Raw genomic sequence first — 19,304 nt, 5'->3', positions numbered from 1 at the left:
AATGAAAGAGTTATATTCTTTTTGTGGTAGTAATTCCACTTTCAGGGGCAAATACATTTTGATTATTTTATCACCTTTCAGTGAGTTGTTTTTGTTCTTTAAATAGGATGTATGTTTGAGGTAAGAAGTAAGCATAAAGTATATGATTTTTTGTGTCTGTTTTTATCTTGCTATACCCGTAGGGAATGTTTAATTCTGCCTTGGGAAGTGGCCAAACTTGAAGGTGCTGTGATTCAAACTGTCAGCGAGATAAGGCAGCAGATCAAGAAAGCGCTCCAGGCTCCAGAAGGAGCCTTCCAGTCCAGCTTTGAGTATAAGCTGCTGATGAGCAGTGAGCGTCCTGAGTAGTGTTCAGGGCAGGGTGTTACCATTCATGCTTGATTTCTAGCCAGCGTGACGAGGGGCTGGAGTCAGGTCTCTAGAGAGTTGAGCAGCTCCAGCCTTAGATCTCCCAGTCTTATGCGGTGTGCCCATTCGCCTTGTGTCTGCAGCCCCCTGGCCACACCCAGTAACAGTTCTGGGATCTATGAGACTAGCTTCCTTAGTGAGCTTTCCCTTCAAATACTTTGCAACCAGGTAGAGAAGTTTGGAGTGAAGGTTTTGTTCTTTGTTTCTTCGCAATATGGATAAGAATCTTCTTTTGAAAAAGTTAAAGTAAATTACCTCTCTTTTCAGATACTGTCTTCATGTGAACTTGGTATCCTGTTTCCATCCCAGCCTTCTACAACCCAGTAACATCTTTGTTGAAACCAGTGGGTGAGAAAGACACCTGGTCAGGAATGCAGACCACAGGACAACTCAGGCTCACCCACGGCATCAGACTAAAGGTGAACAAGGACTCTGTATAAAGTACTGGTGGTGTGTGTGTTAGTGGAGATGCAGCCTGTGCTCTGCAGACAGGGAGTCACACAGACACTTTTCTATAATTTCTTAAGTGCTTTGAATGTTCAAGTATAAAGTCTAACATTAAATTTGATTGAACAAGTGTATATTCATGGAATATTTTGGAATGGAATACCAAAAAATGGTAATAGTGGTTCTTTCTGGATTGAAGACAAACTTTTCTTCTTTAAATTTTATTTTATATATTTGAGGTTGACCACATGACCTTAAGGATAAACATAGACAGTAAACTGGTTACCATAGTGAAGCAAATTAACATATCTACCATCTCACATAGTTGTATTTTTTTGTGTGTGACAGGAACAGCTAAAATCTACTTATTTAACAAAAATCTCAAAGACAATACATTTTTATTAACTATAGCCCTCATGATGTACATCAGATCTCTAACTTGATCATCCTATATGTCTGCTACTTTGTATTTTTTTAATGTACGTCTCCCCATTTGCTATTGGTCATTTCCTATTTGGCTCATTTTTCAACTGGGTTGTTTTTCTGTTATTAAAAGAGTTCTTTACTGATTTTTGGACATTAACACTTTATCAGATATGTGATCTGCAAATATTTCTTCCAGTCTGTAGGTTCTCCTTTCATTTTGTTGGTTGTTTCCTTTGCTGTGCAGAAGCTTTTTAGTTTGATGCAGTCCTCCTTGTTTATGTTCCATTTGTAGCCTGGCTTGTGGTGTGATATCCAAAAAATAATTGCTAAGGCCAATGTCAAGAGGCTTTACCCCTATGTTCTCTTCTAGGAGTTTTACAGTTTCAGGTTTTATTTGGGTCTTGTATCTGTTTTGAGATGATTTTTGTGTATGGTGTATGATCAGGGTCCATTTTTATTCTTTTGCATGTGAAAATCCAGTTTTCCCAGCATTATTATTGAAGAGACTATTTTTCTTTCCATTGTGTTGTCTTGTTTGCCCTTGTCAAAAATTAGTTGACAGTATATGTTTGGATTTATTTCCAAGGTCTCTGTTCCGTTCCATTGGTTTATATTTTTTGTTTTTATGCCAGTATCATACTGTTTTGATTACTATAGCTTTGTAATACAATTTTAAATCAAGAGGTGTGATGCCTACAACTTTTTCTTTCACAGTAATCTGTTGGCTGTTTGGGGTTTTTTGTGGTTCCATATGAGTTTCAGGATTTTGTTTTTTTTTTTTTTGAGATGAAGTCTCACTCTGTTGCCCAAGTTGGAGTGCAGTGGCACAATCTTGGCTCACTGCAACCTCCACTTCCCGGATTCAAGCAATTCTCCTGCCTCAGCCTCCCGAGTAGCTGGGACTACAGGCACATGCCACTATATCTGGCTAATTTTTGTAGTTTTCGTAGAGACAGGGTTTCACTATGTTGGCCAGGCTGGTCTCCAACTCCTGACCTCGAGATCCACCTGCCTTGGCCTCCCAAAGTGCTGGGATTACAGGCATGAACCACAACGCCTGGCCAGCATTGTTTTTCTCTGTTCTGTGAAGAATGCCATCAGAACTTTGATGAGGATTGTGCTAAATCTGTATATTTGCTTTGGGTAGTGTGAACATTTTAACAATATTAATTCTTCTGATCCATAAACATAGGATATCTTTTCATTTGTTCATGTCTAAATTTCTTTCATCAATGTTTTATGGTTTTCAAGTGTACACATCTTCCATCTTCTTGGTTAAATTCATTCCTAAGTATATGTTTTTCTTTGATGCTATTGTAAATGAGATTGTTTTCTTGATTTGTCAGGTAGGTTAGTTGTATATAGAAATGCAACTGATTTTTATATGTTGAGTTTATACTTTGCAGCTTAACTGAGTTGATTTAGTAGTTCTCAGAGTTTTTTGTGGAACGTTTGGAGTTTTTTACATAAAAGGTCTTGTCATCTGCAAATAGAGATAATTTTACTTCTTTAGTTGCTTTTTTTTTCTCATCAGATTGCTCTTGCAAGTACTATGTTGAATAAAAGTGATGAGACTAGGCATCCCTATCTTGTACTCAATCTTAGTAGAAAAGCTTTTAGTTGTTCCCCACTGACTGTGATGTAGGCCATGGGTTTCTCATAAATGGTCTTTATTATGTTGAGGAACTTTCCTTTTATACATAAACTATTAAGAGGTTTTATCAAGAAAGGTTGCTAAACTTTGTTAAATGCTTTTTCTGCATCAATTCAGGTGACCATATGGTTTTATCTTTCATTTTGTTAAGGTGATATATCACATTGATTGATTTACATATGTTAAACCAGCCTTGCATGCCAGAGATAATTCCCACTTAATCGTGATGTATAATCTTTTTGCTGTGTTGTTGAATTCTCCTTCCTTTTTCTGATCAGCCATATATATATATATATATATATATATATATATATATATATAGTTACACTTTAAGTTCTAGGGTACATGTGCACAACGTGCAGGTTTGTTACATATGTATACATGTGCCATGTTTGTGTGCTGCACCCATTAACTCCTCATTTACATTAGGTATATCTCATAATGCTATCCCTCCCCCCTCCCCCCACCCCACAACAGACCCAATGTGTGACGTTCTCCTTCCTGTGTCCAAGTGTTCTTTTTGTTCAATTCCCACCTATGAGTGAGAACATGTCGTGTTTGGTTTTTTGTCCTTGTGATAGTTTGCTGAGAATGATGGTTTCCAGCTTCATCCATGTCCCTAAAAAGGACATGAACTCATCAATTTTATGGCTGCATAATATTCCATGGTGTATATGTGCCACATTTTCTTAATCCAGTCTATCATTGTTGGACATTTGGGTTGGTTCCAACTCTTTGCTATTGTGAATAGTGCCGCAATAAACATACGTGTGCATGTGTCTTTTTAGCAGCATGATTTATAATCCTTTGGGTATATACCCAGTAATGGGATGGCTGGGTCAAATGGTATTTCTAGTTCCAGATCCCTGAAGAATTGCCACACTGACTTCCACAATGGTTGAACTAGTTTACAGTCCCACCAACAGTGTAAAAGTGTTCCTATTTCTCCACATCCTCTCCAGCACCTGTTATTTCCTGACTTTTTAATGATCACCATTCTAACTGGTGTGAGATGGTATCTCACTGTGGTTTTGATTTGCATTTCTCTGACGGCCAGTGATGATGAACATTTTTTCATGTGTCTTTTGGCTGCATAAATGTCTTCTTTTGAGAAGTGTCTGTTCATATCCTTTGCCCACTTGTTGATGGGGTTGTTTGTTTTTTTCTGGTAAATTTGAGTTCATTGTAGATTCTGGATATTAGCCCTTTGTCAGATGAGTAGATTGCAAAAATTTCCTCCCATTCTGTAGGTTGCCTGTTCACTCTGATGGTGGTTTCTTTTGCTGTGCAGAAGCTCTTTAATTAGATCCCATTTGCCAATTTTGGCTTTTGTTGCCATTGCTTTTGGTGTTTTTAGACATGAAGTCCCTGCCCATGCCTATGTCCTGAATGGTATTGCCTAGGTTTTCTTCTAGGGTTTTTATGGTTTGGGGTCTAACATTTAAGTCTTTAATCCAACTTGAATTAATTTTTCTATAAGGTGTAAGGAAGGGATCCAGTTTCAGCTTTCTATATATGGCTAGCTGGGCAATGTCAACTTTGTAAATTAACTGAGACCTGTCTCAGATTTTGGGGGTTCACAAACTATATTCCAAGGATATAGTAACCAAAACATCATAGGTCTGGTACAAAAACCATGACAAAAAAGCCAATGGAACCGATTAGAGAAGGTTGTAGGCTGCACTCCTACAACCATCTGATCTTTGACAAAGTCTATAATTAGAAGCAATGGGAACGGACTCCCTATTCAATGAATGGTACTAGGATAACTGGTTAGCCATATTCAGAAGATTTAAAATGGACAACTTCCTCCCAACATATTAAAAAAATCGACTTAAGACGGATAAAGACCTAAATGTAAAACCTAAAACTATAAAAACCCTAGACAAAAGCCCAGAACATAATATTCTGGACATAGGCAATAACACAACCTACTCATCTGACAAAGGGCTAATATCCAGAATCTATAATGAACTCAAACAAATTTACAAGAAAAAAAAAACAACCCCATCAAAAAGTGGGTAAAGGACATGAACAGACACTTCTCAAAAGAAGACATTGATGCAGCCAAAAAACACATGAAAAAATGCTCATCATCACTGGCCATCAGAGAAATGCAAATCAAAACCACAATGAGATACCATCTCACACCAGTTAGAATGGCCATCATTAAAAAGTCAGGAAACAACAGGTGCTGGAAAGGATGTGGAGAAATAGGAACACTTTTACACTGTTGGTGGGACTGTAAACTAGTTCAACCATTGTGGAAGTCAGTGTGGCGATTCCTCAGGGATCTGGAACTAGAAATACCATTTGACCCAGCCATCCCATTACTGGGTATATACCCAAAGGACTATAAATCATGCTGCTATAAAGACACATGCACACGTATGTTTATTGCGGCACTATTCACAATAGCAAAGACTTGGAACCAACCCAAATGTCCGACAACGATAGACTGGATTAAGAAAATGTGGCACATATACACCATGGAATACTATGCAGCCATAAAAAATGATGAGTTCATGTCCTTTGTAGGGACATGGATGAAACTGGAAAACATCATTCTCAGTAAACTATCACAAGGACAAAAAACCAAACACTGCATGTTCTCACTCATAGGTGGGAATTGAACAGTGAGAACTCATGGACAGTGGAAGGGGAACATCACACTCGGGGGACTGTTGTGGGTTGGGGGGAGTGGGGAGGGACAGCATTAGGAGATATACCTAATGCTAAATGACGAGTTAATGGGTGCAGCAAACCAACACAGCACATGGATACATATGTAACAAACCTGCACATTGTGCACATGTACCCTAAAACCTAAAGTATAACAATAAAATAAAATAAAATAAAAAACAAGGATTTTATGATCAAGTTTCCAATAGCTATTGCAACAAAAACATAAATAGACAAGTGGGACCTAAGTATACTAAGGAGATTATGTTCAACAAAAGAAACTATCAGCAGAGTAAACAGACAACCAACAAAATGGGAGAAAATATTTGCAAACTATGGATCTGACAAACGTCTCATCTCCAGAACCTGTAAGGAACTTAAAAAAATTTTTAAGCAAAAACTAAACAACCTCATTGAAAAATGGGCAAAGGACAAGAACAGACACTTCTCAAAAAAGACATACATGCTGTCAACAAGAATATGAAAAATGCTCCATTTTAAAAATCACTAATGGTTAGAGAAACGCAAATGAAAACCACAATGAGATACCATTTCATACCAATCACAATGGCTACTAATAAAAAGTCAGAAAATAACAGATATTGCTGAGGTTGCAGAGAAAAGGGAAATCTTATACACTTCTGTTGGGAATGTAAATTAATTCAGCCATTGTATAAAGCAGTTTGAAGATTTCTCAAAAAACTTAAATAGAACTACCATTTGGTGCAGCAATCTCATTACTGGGTACATACACAAAGAAATATAAATTGTTCTACCAAATGACACATGTACTTGTATGATTATCACAGCACTATTCACAGTAGCAAAAACATGGAACCAACCTAGAGGCTCATCAGTGGTGGACTAGAAAAAAAATGTGTACCGCTTGACGTGGTTGCTCATACCTGTATTCCCAGCACTTTGGGAGGCCGAGATGGGTGGACCATTTGATATTAGGAATTTGAGAAAAGCCTGGCCAACATGGTGAAACACCATCTCTACTAAAAATACAAAAATTAGCCAGGCGTGGTGGTGCATGCCTGTAGACCCAGCTTGGGAAGCTGAGGTGGCAGAATAGCTTGAACCTGGGAGGCGAAGTTTGCAGTGGGCCCAGATTATGCCACAGCACTCCAGCCTGGGTGTCAGAGTGAGACTCTATCTCAAAAAGAAAAAGAATTGGTACATATACACCATGAAATACCGCATAGCAACAAAAAAACAATAAAATTATGGCTTTTGCAACAAAATGGATGTAGCTGGAGGGTACATCCCACAAATTAAGCAAATTAACACAAAAACAGAAAAAGAAAGTATATATTATCACCTATAAATGAGAGATAAACATTGGCTCCACATGGGCCAAAACAGGGACCAATAGATACCAGGGCCTGTGTGAGGGCAGAGGGTGGAAAATTGGTGAGGATTGAAAAATTACTTGTGCCTATCAGGTACTATGCTCACTACCTCAGTGACTAAATTATTTTTTCCATGAAACCCCAGCAACATGCAATTTACCTACATAACAAAGCTGCACATATACCCCCAAACCTAAAATACAAATTCAAAAAGAAAAGAATGAATATCAATAAGATACTTAGTAAACACACAAGTGTTTGGAAATCAAACAACAAACTTCTAAATAATTCACAAAGAAACATCAAAATAAAATTTAGAATACATTTTGAATTGAAAGATAAACATCTGAAGTGCTGAAAGAATAGAGATAGCTTTAGTCTCGAAACATATATAAAAACATTGAAATTTCAATCAGATGGTAATTGGTATGTGATTTGATAATCTACTTTAAAGTTTATACAAAACTGAGAACTCGGCTAGGTGCGGTGGCTCACGCCTGTAATCCCACGACTTTGGGAATCAGAAGTGGTTGCAACACGAGGTCAGGAGTTCAAGACCAGCCTGGCCAAGATGGTGAAGCCCTGTCTCTACTAAAAATAAAAAAATTAGCCAGGCATGGTGATGGATGCCTGTAATCTTGGCTACTCAGGAGGCTGAGGCATGAGAATCAACTGAACCTGGGAGGCAGAGATTGCAGTGAGCCAAGATCGTGCCACTGCACTCTAGCCTGGGTGGGAGAGCAAAACTTCATCTCAAAAAGAAAAAAAAAAAATTGAGAACCCAGATAAAAATAGCTAACTTTATTCTCCAAAAGAAAAAAGAACGACAGTGAGTAGAAGTCTGCTTCTATTGGCTATTAGATAATCTTATAACCCTGCAGTACTGTGATGCTACAAAGCACATCCACAGCAGTAGTGTGACAGTCAGGTATCAAATAGACAAGAACTTCAGAGAAGACAAATGTAATGTTTGAAATCAGTAGAAAGAAGCATTGCTTTGAGAAAGTTGGTTATTATTTGGAATTTGAAGAAATAAACTATAAATTTCAAATAAAGAATGAAATAAAAAATGAATTAATACTACAAGGAAGTTTTTAAAATATTCATGCCTTTTCCTCATGACATGAAATACAAATATCATGAAGTAAAAGACAGACAAATTTTACTAACTAAACAAACTCATTTTTAGCAAACAATTGATAAATACCATTAAAAGACAAATAACAAATTAGAAGAAAATATTTACATGGTATATATAACAAAAAATGGATATTCAGAATGTATAGAGATTATCAAATAATAAAGAACTTGCAAATCCCAGTGGGAAAATGAGCAAAGAATATAAAGAGGAATTGCACAGAAGAAAAAGTACGCATTATGTATTAACAAATGAAAAGCTGCTTCATCTGTGTAATGGCCAAAATGTATGTTAAAATATAAGACAGCATTTCTCCCATCTCATTGGTAAAATAAAAAATACACATGCACTGCATAAATTCATATGTCACTTCAGCATTTTTACAATTAATATCACTTTTGTTATTCTTAAAAAGTTGAAAAATTAAATGAGTTAAAAGCAGTATAAGAGAAATTATTGCAAATATGTGTATAATATTGTTAGGTGAAATCCAAGTAAGACCCCAGAGGCATAAGTTTAAAATGAAGACTAATCAGTTTATATATATAATAATTTAAAAATATTCTGTACATTATAAAACTCACAAAACAATTAAAAGGCAAGAAAAAACAATTTCAAAATAAATGCCACAACACAGCCTCCCGTGGTCAAGATTACTCTCTACTCTACCATGATGATGTCTAAATAGATTTTTGGGCATCTAGACTAATATTGGGTTTGTATACTCCCAGAAAATTCAAGACTAGTAAATGCACCCAACCTTACAACCCTGAAGCATATTATCACATAGGGGTCTTGTGTAGTTTGCTAAAACGTAATGTACTACCTGTCACAGAATGAGCACTTAACTGACGTTGGGTGTGATGTAGCATAGTAGCAAAAAACTTTAGAATTAGGCCACCATGTTTTTAAGGGCTTTGCACGACCCATTATTTTTTGGCACTTAATTTAAAAAAATCTGCATGCTTATTTTAATTTTGTCATTATTTGCCATTGTATCCATCTCAGGACACTGATCAAATAATCACAAAAATCACAGAGATGATACTCTGCTAATTAAGCAAGTTTTCTTTTTTTCTTTGTGAAACCATTCTTCATTTTTTTTTGGTATTTAGAAATAATTTCTAGTGCTAATTTATTTTTAGTGAAATTTTGCACAGATTCTCCAAACAAAAAACCAAGAATGACCAATTTTATCGGGAAAATACTAAATGTAACAAACTTTATTTTTTGATAAGTGAAGACTATTTTTCTAATTTTGCTTAAAAATTTTAGGTTTAGCCTTAGGTAATAAAGTTAATAGAGAGAATGTTTACTACCATACATAAATTCAAAAGACTTGTTAGTTTAGATTGTCAATTTAATGTTGAACAAAGTTGCTTAAAATTTTCAGATAAAATAACTTTAGGTAAGCTTAAGAAAAGTTTGATTGCATTTTGTTTATAATCTTGTACTTCTGTTTTCATTCTGATTTAGTAGGCTGCACACTTTTTAAAAAAAAATTTCAGGTGGATTGTGGCCATTCCTTTTCCTCTTAAGTCTTATTTGATTGTTCTTACAGAACAGATATTAATATTTGCAGTGCTGCATCTGGATCAAGCAGTTTGGTTAGAGAAATTTAAACCTTTAAATCACAAAACAGCTTATTTTCAATTGTCATAGCTGACATTGAATCTATGCCTAATGTGGATATTGGAATGTCTCTGAGTTTTATATTAATAAATTTACTAGCTAAATAAGTGATGTAATCATCTGTTGATGTCTGAGATGAAGAGTGAGTAAAAACCACATAAAAATCTTCCATAGAGCATTTCCGGAGGGTGGAGCCAAGATGGCCGAATAGGAACAGCTCCGGTCTCCAGCTCCCAGCCCCAGCGACACAGAAGACGGGTGATTTCTGCATTTCTGCTTGAGGTACCGGTTTCATCTCACTAGGGAGTGCCTAACAGTGGGTTCAGGACAGTCGGTGAAGCGCACTGTGCGCGAGCCGAAGCAGGGCGAGGCATTGCTTCACTGGGGAAGCGCAAGGGGTCAGGGAGTTCCCTTTCCTAGTCAAAGAAAGGGGAAACAGACGGCACCTGGAATATCGGGTCAGTCCCGTCCTAATACTGCGCTTTTCCAACGGGCCTGGAAAACGGCTCACTAGGAGATTGTGTCCCGCACCTGGCTCGGAGGGTCCTGTGCCCACAGAGTCTTGCTGATTGCTAGCACAGCAGTCTGAGATCACGCTGCAAGGCGGCAACAAGGCTGGGGGAGGGGCGCCCGCCATTGCCCAGGCTTGCTTAGGTAAACAAAGCAGCCAGGAAGCTCAAACTGGGTGGAGCTCACCACAGCTCAAGGAGGCCTGCCTGCCTCTGTAGGCTCCACCTCTGGGGGCAGGGCACAGACAACCAAAAACTCAGCGAGAACCTCCACAGCCTTAAATGTCCCTGTCTGACTGACAGCTTTGAAGAGAGTAGTGGTTCTCCCAGCACGCAGCTGGAGATCTGAGAACGGACAGACTGCCTCCTAAAGTGGGTCCCTCACCCCTGAGCAGCCTAACTGGGAGGCACCCCCCCAGTAGGGACAGACTGACACCTCATTCAACCGGGTACTCCTCTGAGACAAAACTTTCAGAGGAACAATCAGACAGCTGAATTTGTGGTCTCACGAAAATCCGCTGTTCTGCAGCCACCGGTGCTGACACCCAGCCAAACAGGGTCTGGAGTGGACGTCTAGTAAACTCCAACAGACCTGCAGCTGAGGGTCTTGTCTGGTAGAAGGAAAATTAACAAACAGAAAGGACATCCACACCAAAAACCCATCTGTACATCACCATCATCGAAGACAAAAAGTAGACAAAACCACAAAGATGGGGAAAAAACAGACCAAAAAAACTGGAAACTCTAAAGAACAGAGCACGTCTCCTCCTCCAAAGGAACGCAGTTCCTCACCAGCAACGGAACAAAGCTGGATGGAGGATGACTTTGATGAGTTGAGAGAAGGCTTCAGACGATCAAACTACTCTGAGCTACGAGAGGAAATTCAAAACAATAGCAAAGAAGTTAAAAACTTTGAAAAAAAATTAGAAGAATGGATAACTAGAATAACCAATGGAGAGAAGGGCTTAAAGGAGATGATGGAGCTGAAAGCCAAGTTTCGAGAACTACGCGAAGAATGCAGAAGCCTCAGTAGCAGATGCGATCAACTGGAAGAAAGGGTATCGCTGATAGAAGATGAAATGAATGAAATGAAGAGAGAAGGGAAGTTTAGAGAAAAAAGAATAAAAAGAAATGAACAAAGCCTCCAAGAAATTTGGGACTATGTGAAAAGACCAAACCTACGTCTGATTGGTGTACCTGAAAATGATGGGGAGAATGGAACCAAGTTGGAAAACACTCTGCAAGATATTGTCCAGGAGAACTTCCCCAATCTAGCAAGGCAGGCCAGCATTCAGATTCAGGAAATACAGAGAACGCCACAAAGATACTCCTCGAGAAGGGCAACTCCAAGACACATAATTGTCAGATTCACCAAAGTTGAAATGAAGGAAAAAATGTTAAGGGCAGCCAGAGAGAAAGGTCGGGTTACCCACAAAGGGAAGCCCATCAGACTAACAGCTGATCACTCAGCAGAAACTCTACAAGCCAGAAGAGAGTGGGGGCCGATATTCAACATTCTTAAAGAAAAGAATTTTCAACCCAGAATTTCCTATCCCGCCAAACTAAGCTTCATAAGTGAAGGAGAAATAAAATACTTTACAGACAAGCAAACGCTGAGTGATTTTGTCACCACCAGGCCTGCCCTAAAAGAGCTCCTGAAGGAAGCACTAAACATGGAAAGGAACAACCGGTACCAGCCCCTGCAAAAACATGCCAAATTGTAAAGACCATCGAGGCTAGGAAGAAACTATAGCAACTAACGAGCAAAATAACCAACTAACATCATAATGACAGGATCAGATTCACACATAACAATATTAACGTTAAATGTAAATGGGCTAAATGCTCCAATCAAAAGACACAGACTGGCAAACTGGATAAGGAGTCAGGACCCATCAGTGTGCTGTATTCAGGAAACCCATCTCACGTGCAGAGACACACATAGACTCAAAATAAAGGGATGGAGGAAGATCTATCAAGCAACTGGAAAACAAAAAAAGGCAGGAGTTGCAATCCTAGTCTCTGATAAAATAGACTTTAAACCAACAAAGATCAAAAGAGACAAAGAAGGCCATTACATAATGGTAAAGGGATCAATTCAACAAGAAGAGCTAACTATCCTAAATATATATGCACCCAACACAGGAGCACCCAGATTCATAAAGCAAGTCCTCAGTGACCTACAAAGGGACTTAAACTCCCACACAATAATAATGGGAGATTTTAACACCCCACTGTCAGCATTAGACAGATCAACGAGACAGAAAGTTAACAAGGATATCCAGGAATTGAACTCAGCTCTACATAAAGTGGACCTAATAGACATCTACAGAACTCTCCACCCCAAATCAACAGAATATACATTTTTTTCAGCACCACACCACACCTATTCCAAAATTGACCACATAGTTGGAAGTAAAGCTCTTCTCAGCAAATGTAAAAGAACAGAGATTATAACAAACTGTCTCTCAGACCACAGTGCAATCAAACTAGAACTCAGGATTAAGAAACTCAGTCAAAACCGCTCAACTACATGGAAACTGAACAACCTGCTCCTGAATGACTATTGGGTACATAATGAAATGAAGGCAGAAATAAAGATGTTCTTTGAAACCAACGAGAACAAAGACACAACATACCAGAATCTCTGGGACACGTTCAAAGCAGTGTGTAGAGGGAAATTTATAGCACTAAATGCCCACAAGAGAAAGCAGGAAAGATCCAAAATTGACACCCTAACATCACAATTAAAAGAACTAGAAAAGCAAGAGCAAACACATTCAAAAGCTAGCAGAAGGCTAGAAATAACTAAAATCAGAGCAGAACTGAAGGAAATAGAGACACAAAAAACCCTTCAAAAAATTAATGAATCCAGGAGCTGGTTGTTTGAAAAGATCAACAAAATTGATGGACCGCTAGCAAGACTAATAAAGAAGAAAAGAGAGAAGAATCAAATAGATGCAATAAAAAACGAAAAAGGGGATATCACCACCGATCCCACAGAAATACAATCTACCATCAGAGAATACTACAAACACCTCTATGCAAATAAACTAGAAAATCTAGAAGAAATGGATAAATTCCTCGACAAATACACCCTCCCAAGACTAAACCAGGAAGAAGTTGAATCTCTGAATAGACCAATAACAGGTTCTGAAATTGTGGCAATAATCAATAGCTTACCAACCAAAAAGAGTCCAGGACCTGATGGATTCACAGCTGAATTCTACCAGAGGTACAAGGAGGAACTGGTACCATTCCTTCTGAAACTATTCCAATCGATAGAAAAAGAGGGAATCCTCCCTAACACATTTTACGAAGCCAGCATCGTCCTGATACCAAAACCTGGCAGAGACATAACCAAAAAAGAGAATTTCAGACCAATATCCTTGATGAACATTGATGCAAAAATCCTCAATAAAATACTGGCAAACCGAATCCAGCAGCACATCAAAAAGCTTATCCACCATGATCAAGTGGGCTTCATCCCTGGGATGCAAGGCTGGTTCAACATACGCAAATCAATAAATGTAGTCCAGCATATAAACAGAACCAAAGACAAAAACCACATGATTATCTCAATAGATGCAGAAAAGGCCTTTGACAAAATTCAACAACCCTTCATGCTAAAAACTCTCAATAAATTAGGTATTGATGGGACGTATCTCAAAATAATAAGAGCTATCTACAACAAACCCACAGCCAATATCATACTAAATGGGCAAAAACTGGAAGCATTCCCTCTGAAAACTGGCACAAGACAGGGATGCCCTCTCTCACCGCTCCTATTCAACATAGTGCTGGAAGTTCTGGCCAGAGCAATCAGGCAGGAGAAGGAAATAAAGGGTATTCAATTAGGAAAAGAGGAAGTCAAATTGTCCCTGTTTGCAGATGACATGATTGTATATCTAGAAAACCCCATTGTCTCAGCCCAAAATCTCCTTAAGCTGATTAGCAACTTCAGCAAAGTCTCAGGATACAAAATTAATGTACAAAAATCACAAGCATTCTTGTACACCAATAACAGACAAACAGAGAGCCAAATCATGAGTGAACTCCCATTCACAATTGCTTCAAAGAGAATAAAATACCTAGGAATCCAACTTACCAGGGATGTGAAGGACCTCTTCAAGGAGAACTACAAACCACTGCTCAATGAAATAAAAGAGGATACAAACAAATGGAAGAACATTCCATGCTCATGGGTTGGAAGAATCAATATCGTGAAAATGGCCATACTGCCCAAGGTAATTTATAGATTCAATGCCATCCCCATCAAGCTACCAATGACTTTCTTCACAGAATTGGAAAAAACTACTTTAAAGTTCATATGGAACCAAAAAAGAGCCCGCATCGCCAAGTCAATCCTAATCCAAAAGAACAAAGCTGGAGGCATCACGCTACCTGACTTTAAACTATACTACAAGGCTACAGTAACCAAAACAGCATGGTACTGGTACCACCACAGAGACATAGATCAATGGAACAGAACAGAGCCCTCAGAAATGATGCCGCATAGCTACAACTATCTGATCTTTGACAAACCTGACAAAAACAAGAAATGGGGAAAGGATTCCCTATTTAATAAATGGTGCTGGGAAAACTGGCTAGCCATATGTAGAAAGCTGCAACTGGATCCCTTCCTTACACCTTATACAAAAATTAATTCAAGATGGATTAAAGACTTATATGTTAGACCTAAAACCATTAAAATCCTACAAGAAAACCTAGGCAATACCATTCAGGACATAGGCGTGGGCAAGGACTTCATGTCTAAAACACCAAAAGCAATGGCAACAAAAGCCAAAATCAACAAATGGGATCTCATTAAACTAAAGAGCTTCTGCACAGCAAAAGAAACTATCATCAGAGTGAACAGGCAACCTACAGAATGGGAGAAAATTTTTGCAACCTACTCATCTGACAAAGGGCTAATATCCAGAATCTACAATGAACTCAAACAAATTTACAAGAAAAAAACAAACAACCCCATCAAAAAGTGGGCAGAGGACATGAACAGACACTTCTCAAAAGAAGACATTTATGCAGCCAAAAAACACATGAAGAAATGCTCCTCATCACTGGCCATCAGAGAAATGCAAATCAAAACCACAGTGAGATACCATCTCACACCAGTTAGAATGGCCATCATTAAAAAATCAGGAAACAACAGGTGCTGGAGAGGATGTGGAGAAATAGGAACACTTTTACACTGTTGGTGGGACTGTAAACTAGTTCAACCATTGTGGAAGTCAGTGTGGCGATTCCTCAGGGATCTGGAACTAGAAATACCATTTGACCCAGCCATCCCATTACTGGGTATATACCCAAAGGACTATAAATCATGCTGCTATAAAGACACATGCACACGTATGTTTATTGCGGCACTATCCACAATAGCAAAGAGTTGGAACCAACCCAAATGTCCAACAACGATAGACTGGATTAAGAAAATGTGGCACATATACACCATGGAATACTATGCAGCCATAAAAAATGATGAGTTCGTGTCCTTTGTAGGTACATGGATGAAACTGGAAAACATCATTCTCAGTAAACTATCGCAAGGACAAAAAACCAAACACCGCATGTTCTCACTCATAGGTGGGAATTGAACAATGAGAACTCATGGACACAGGAAGGGGAACATCACGCTCCGGGGACTGTTGTGGGGTGGGGGGAGGGGGGAGGGACAGCATTAGGAGATACACCTAATGCTAAATGACGAGTTAATGGGTGCAGGAAATCAACATGGCACATGGATACATATGTAACAAACCTGCACATTGTGCACATGTACCCTAAAACCCTAAAGTATAATAAAAGTAGATATACATAAATAAAAAAAAAAAAGAAAAAAAAAATCTTCCATAAAACTAAACTTATCTTGGAATTCTTTATAAAAATAAATTCTGTGAGACGGAACTTTGGAAAGTTTTCCTGTAATTTCTTGAAATCAAATTTAAGAGTGCATGGTAGTCTGACCATTCTGCATTCTCCTCTCTGTACAAAAAACATCACTATTTCAAGGCCAGAGAGCCCCCTTTACATGGCTCGTTAAGAATTATTCAAAATCCAGCATGATTCAGGATACTGATGGACTTTGGGTATTTGAAGAGAATTCCTCTGGTGGCTAAAATGCTTTGAAGATCATTTGTGCAGCCGTCATTCCAGGTTAAAGCCTCCCTAGTTAATTGTCCAGTGAGATCACAGTTCCTGTGACAGTGGCAGAAGATGTCCAGCAAGGAGTTAGCAGCAGGCTAGTTGGCTTTTGTTGCATTCTCAATGAAAGCAGAAACTAATGAATAGCACTCAAAGTAATCAAGTTCCTGCTTTCTTGTCAAAAACTGAAGATGTACTGCTCCAGCTACTTTGGGGCTTAACACTTTCTCCAATTAAGAAGAGATGTTGAGAGCTTCTGGGAACCCATCATCCAAGACTGTGGCACTAAAAAAACACACCTGAGATTTTACTCTGCAAAGTTATTTTCTATTAAATTCACTGCCTTTTTCACATCAGAGTGAATAATGACAATACATCGTAGCTTGGTCATTTTGCACTCTTCATTCTGATTTTCCAGCAACTTGCATTCCTTTCAACTGCTCATAAGTTAAATTTCTCAATGAAGTGATCACAACAGAACTATCTCCTTGGACAGTTTGGAGTTTCCTGAAAAAAACAGATATACCACCATATGATCCAAAAATCCCACTGCTTGGTATATACCCAAAAGAAAGGAAATGAGTATATCAAAGAGATTTCTGCACACCTAGGTTTGCTGCAGCACTGTTTACAATTACTAATATTTGAAAGCAACCTAAGTGTCCATCAACAGATGAAGGAAGAAAATGTGGTACATATACACAGTGGAGTACTATTCAGCCATATAAATGAAAGCCTGTCATTTGCAACAACATGGATGGAACTGAAGATTATTATGTCAAGAAAAATAAGCCAGGCACAGAAATACAAACATCACATGTTCTCACTTATTTCCGGGATCAAAAAAAAAAAAACAAATTCATGGACATAGTAGAAGGATGATTACCAGAGGCTGGGAAGGGTAGTGAGAGAGTGAGGGAGAGGCAGGAATTGTTAATGGATACAAAAAACAAAAAAGAAATAATATATAATAAGAACCTACTATTTGATAGCAAACCTGGGTGACTACAGTTAATAATAACTTAATCATATATTTGAAAATAACATAAAGAGTGTAATTGGAATGTTTGTAACTCAAAGAATCACTGAGGGGATACCCCATTCTCTATGATGTGCTTTTTTTCCACATTGCATGCCCGTATCAAAACATCTCATGTACTCCATAAATACTATGTACCCACAAAAATTAAAAATAAAATACAAAAAAGAACCATCTTCTCTCTGTGTAACAAATATTATAGTTTCAAATCCAAGGCTAGAGAGCTGCCCTGAAACAACATAAACTCTTTTGACTTGAAGAGTTTTCTCTTCGCTCTATACATAGGTATTTGTAGAAGTTAACATTCTGGAACTTTGACTTCCAACACAGCAAGAGGGACAGCCACACATGTAAAATACAGTGACAGAGCAGGACTCACAAGTGCATTCTGCTGAAAACGTGAGCAAGCCAAATTCAAATTATTTTTCAAACTCATTGATTTTAGCTACCGAAAGGTCTATAGGACATTATCAGACAGAGTTTTTGTAGAATCTAAGATTTAGAAAGTGAACTTGAATGTGACTGTGATCATTATGCAATAACTGCTGTAAAAACTCAGGTTACTGTTGGCCACATAGGACTACAACACTCTTGTGTTGCCTTGACAAGTTCCTCTAAACGTGGCAATAAACTTAGTGCCTTTCAGTGTTCTGTTTCCCATAGACTTACAGACAGCGAGAGACACCTGGCTCTCCCACATCACTTCCTTAGCAGCCAAGAACAGCATGGCACCCAGAATGAATTCTGGCTGTGGCAGAAAATGGCCTACACAGAGAGATGTCTGGCATTTGGTAATACCTGGGTGAGAGCTTTCCAAGCTCTTATGAAGTATACGATGCATAAGGTCCATTTCTAAATACTAGAAACATCTTGCTGTGAAAACATATAAAGTCCATAGTTAAGATAATGATGCCATGCAGAAAAACACGTGGCAATGTAACCACCAGTCATTTTCAATGGCCTTGCACATGGCTGTTACTGTACTGCTGAAGTCCAGTGTCAGCAGTTTATGTTTCCCCACTGTGTCACAGCCCAATTCAAAGTACCGTCAAAATTACATCTGGAGGTGCTAACAGGAAAATAATCTGAGTAAATCCATATTTGCCGTCTCAACTTCCAAAGACTGGTCATCAAGCAGTGTGTTTCTGTCTTTCTATCTTGGCTGTCATCTTTACTACATTATAGGGGTCTGAGGTTTGTAGAGTGGATATCACAGAGTTCTGGTTGTCCTTGTGAGGTTTGATATGATAAACTTTTTCAAAGAAAGTATGCCTGATTACAGAAATGAGTATTGTCCCCTGACAATCCACATAGAATTCTGGGGCATTCTTCTCTTTACATTTAATAATAGCTTCTGCTAAACTTGTAATGTTCTGTGGGATTGTATCACTTCTTCACCTTCTTGCTCACTTCCCACCTTCTTGCTCAGAGCTCCAATGGGCTCAGAGCAATATTTGGAGTGCCAATCACCCTGAGCTCAATCTTGCTCTGAACATCATCTTCTCTGAGCTCCATCTTACACTGAGAAGCACCTGCTGCAAGCTCCATCGTGCTTGGAGCTCCTTCTTGCTCCAAGCTCTATCTGCTCCAAGCTCCATCTTGCTCGAAGTGCCAATCGCTCCAAGCACTGTCTTGCTGTGAGCAACATCTGCATAGACATTCATCTTACTCAGAGCTCCATCTAGTCAGAGATCCATCTACTTTGAGCCCCATCTTGCTGGGAGCTCCAATCACTTCTAGCTCCATTTTGCTCTGAGCACCATGTGGTCAGAGCTCATCTTACTCTGAGCTACATGTGCTCTGAGCTCCACCTTGCTTGGAGCTGTAATCACTGTGGGCTCCATTTTGCTCT

The 19,304-nt window shown here is 38.6% G+C and overlaps 1 long non-coding RNA gene across 1 annotated transcript; it reads left to right on the top strand.

Moving 5' to 3' along the window:
* The first annotated feature begins 245 nt into the window (after positions 1 to 245).
* LOC134732616 (uncharacterized) lies at positions 246 to 989 on the top strand. The gene is made up of 2 exons (XR_010115944.1): positions 246 to 331; positions 676 to 989. It is a non-coding gene; the product is annotated as an uncharacterized lncRNA (long non-coding RNA).
* The last annotated feature ends 18,315 nt before the right edge of the window (positions 990 to 19,304 follow it).

This window comes from Symphalangus syndactylus, chromosome 15 (assembly GCF_028878055.3).
Source record: "Symphalangus syndactylus isolate Jambi chromosome 15, NHGRI_mSymSyn1-v2.1_pri, whole genome shotgun sequence".
In the NCBI taxonomy this organism is placed as follows: domain Eukaryota; kingdom Metazoa; phylum Chordata; class Mammalia; order Primates; family Hylobatidae; genus Symphalangus; species Symphalangus syndactylus.
This window is presented reverse-complemented; position numbering and strand designations above follow the sequence as displayed.